Raw genomic sequence first — 3,483 nt, 5'->3', positions numbered from 1 at the left:
TTGACAACCGATGCTGGTGTGTTTACGAACTTAGCGGTTCGGCAAAAGAGACCGATAGAATAAGTACTAGGCTTACAAAGAATAAGTCCTGGGGTCGATTTGCTCGACAAAAGGTGGTGCTCCAGCATGGCCACAGTCAAATGACTGAAACAAGTAAAGGAGAGAGTAACAGAGAGAAAATAGAATAATATGGATGCAAACTCTATTAGCCTTTTCATTAATAAAGAGACAGTGAGAGGAATGGAGGCCATATTTTCCCCTAATATTTTTGTGGTGATGGTGGTGAAGGAAGAGTTGATATTTGTAAGTCAGAGATACTGTGCTGGTACATTTATTTCGGTCTGGTAGATGTAGTTATTCTGAAAGCCAAGGGAGGAGAGATGTACATAAGAGAAAAACAGAAATTTTACAAAGCTATTTTTTCCTTATCATAGTCTCTGTACTTTTGTATATCTTGGACTTTGACCTTCATTTCATAAAAAGTTTGAGGTGTGTAATTTTAAGATTTGGCTAGCGACAATATAGCATCCTGTCTCGTGTCGTCTGCTGGTTGGTTTGCTCGATGCAACAAATAAAGTGACAAGGTTAAAAACTTCCTCAAGATTCGTATCGGGTGGGTGTGGACATACCCCTCCCACCTCAGAAAAACCCGGCAAAAGGAAAGGTTAACTAAGAGAAAAAATAGTTTTCACGCGGTCTTTGTCGTTAGGTATGTATGCGGAACTAAAAATGAAACTGAAGCAAACCAGGAAAATACATAAGTAGACTTGGATCTCCCAAGTAAACGGAACGAATATGAAAATATTTGAAAGTCACTTATTAAATATTTTAGTTAATAACCCGTTAGTATTTTATTTTTATTTATTAAAAATTTAAATTTTCTAATAACACTTTTGTTTTAATTTTAACGTTCAAGTTGAAGTATCCTTGAAGGGCCTATCAATAAAATAATAATCAAATTGGTTGAGTCGTAAACAATCTTAATAGCAAGGATCGATGGCGGAATTCTGCTTTAAGCTTCCTATTTAACCCTACACAACTGTTCTACTTTTTGGAATTTCCAGAAAATTTTTGCAGACTTGCGTTTTACACACGGGAAGTCATACAATTATGGAAAAAAAGAAAAAAACTATTTTTGTGTGTGATTCAAGGGTGATTTAACTGTTGTTTTTAGTAATCACGACCATGTGATACCATTCCCTTTTCTTTGTCACTATGATATGTATCGATGGTTTTCAATATTTTTCTTCCCATAAACATATTTTGTGGAATGATGAATGCACCCAAGGAAAGTCTATTGTTTGAATTTAGGCAAAAAAAATTCGGACTGTCCGTAAATTAATCTTTATTTAAAAAAAAAAAAGAACGTGTGTGTATGTCCTCTACAACTGCTTAACTTGGCGATTCGGTAAAAATAAAAAATAAAAAAGAAAAGACAGACCGACAGAATAAGGATCAGACTTGAAAAATAATGGACTAAATTTGTTCGACTAAACCCTTCAAGGCCATGCTCCAGCATGGCCGTAGTCCAATGATTGAAACAGGTCAATGTTAAAAGCGTCAATGAACGCAACTACTGCCTGTACTTCGCTTAAAAGTAGTATTTCTAGAGTTACAGTAAGGTAGGGCGGTAGCTATGTCTATAAATACATGAAAATGAAAGCTAAATGCTTACTCGAAATGCCAAAACGAAAACAAAATGCTGTTTACTGCTTATTGTAAACAAAATGCTTTTTACTGTTTATTGAAAACAGAATGATGTTTACTGCTTACTGAAAACAAACTTTTGTTTACGGGTTACCAAAAGAAAAAAAAAAAAGTTCTGTAAATGGAAAGGGGAGTTACGGAAAATTCATATGAATAGGTTTTGTTTCCTCGTAACTATCAGAAAAATTTATATATTTTAACGAAATTTTTTACAAATACTTTTCAGAGTGTGTAAATTACGATTATATTGTAATTTGATGTGAAAAGAAAAACACTAAGCATTCACATACAAATACTGATATATTTCTTCGAAATTTCACTTTCACTTTGTAGATGTGACGTGTCAGCACGGATGTATACGTCTCCACCAAATTTTTTTTCAAATCAAATTCCCATATAATCGTAAATTACACACTCTGAAAAGTATTTATAGATTATTTCGTAGAAAAAAAATTACCCAGTTTTCTGAAAGTAGACAAAGCCTTCTCGTATGAATTTTTCGAAAGCCTCGGAAAATTTACGATATATATATATATATATATATATGTAAGAACGACCGTGCGAACCCAAAAAGGAGAAATGGTGACGAATGGCAAAACAGGACTCCTTTTATTTAAACACGTCACACGGTCGAACACAAAAATATAATCAAAGATGATATACAAATATATTATACTACGATAACATAGTGAATTCGTAAATGACCAGTAATTAAGACGATAGAAGACAACCGCATGTGATGAATAACAGAAATATTTATTGTGACATTAAAATGTATGTCTGTGTGTGAGTGTGAATGCGACATAATGAAAACATAATAAAAGACAGGCCATCGTATAAAGAAAAGAGTGTGTGTGAGTGATACATGTATGTGTATGCGTTATATACAGCAGATAAAAAAAGTCAGTAACACGTGTGAGCATTTATACCAGTTCTCAGAGTACACAATAGGAAGAGTCTGTATGTGAAAGAAATTGAAGCGTATGTGTGGCAGAGCGATCACTAGTTGTGATGATGTGGCTTCCATGCCGGGCCGGGTTCTTGTTATACAGATGTTCATCGCAGGCTGAACTTCTAGACTGTTAATTATCGTGGTGAAGCTGAATCACACAAACAGAATCGAAGAGAGAATATGTGCCGCTGTGGTCTGGATAGTTTATCGTGGTGTACGTAGAAAGTCGTGTTGATGCTGGTTAGTAGTCGTAGACTCGTGTTGCTGATGGTGACGTCGGTGTGTAGTCATAGCTGGAGATGCTGTTGATGGAGTCGCTGGACCGCTGCTGCTGCTGTGTGTGGTACACGGAATAGGTCTCTAAGAGATCTGAACCGAGACGAATTTGCCGGGTATAATTCGGTCTATTTATAGTTGATGGTAGGCTCCCAAGGCATCAGAAAAATACTCTATCACGTGACCTTATTAGGGGCCGTGATTGGTCAATTTGCGTTCTGGCGGGAACGGTTCGAAGCAGTTGCCTCTTCAAATAATAATCAGTCACGTGATGACAAGGAAAGATGTTTTCCACTACGCTCGCGCTTGCTTATATTTAACAGCCGGGAAGATGGCTTCTTTGTGTATAATGGTGATAGGTAGTTTCACTACATATATATATGTATATATATATATATATATATATATATATATATATGTGTGTGTGTGTGTGTGTGTGTATATATGTATATATGGTAATCTTCAAGTTTAGGGCGGTAAAAAGTAAATAAAAATATACAAGGGAAATAACTTAACGTCTTACTAGTCTTATCCGTACTAATGTGAAA

Source organism: Octopus bimaculoides, chromosome 5, assembly GCF_001194135.2.
Source record: "Octopus bimaculoides isolate UCB-OBI-ISO-001 chromosome 5, ASM119413v2, whole genome shotgun sequence".
Taxonomy (NCBI): Eukaryota; Metazoa; Mollusca; class Cephalopoda; order Octopoda; family Octopodidae; genus Octopus; species Octopus bimaculoides.
Note: the sequence above shows the minus strand (reverse complement) of the source record.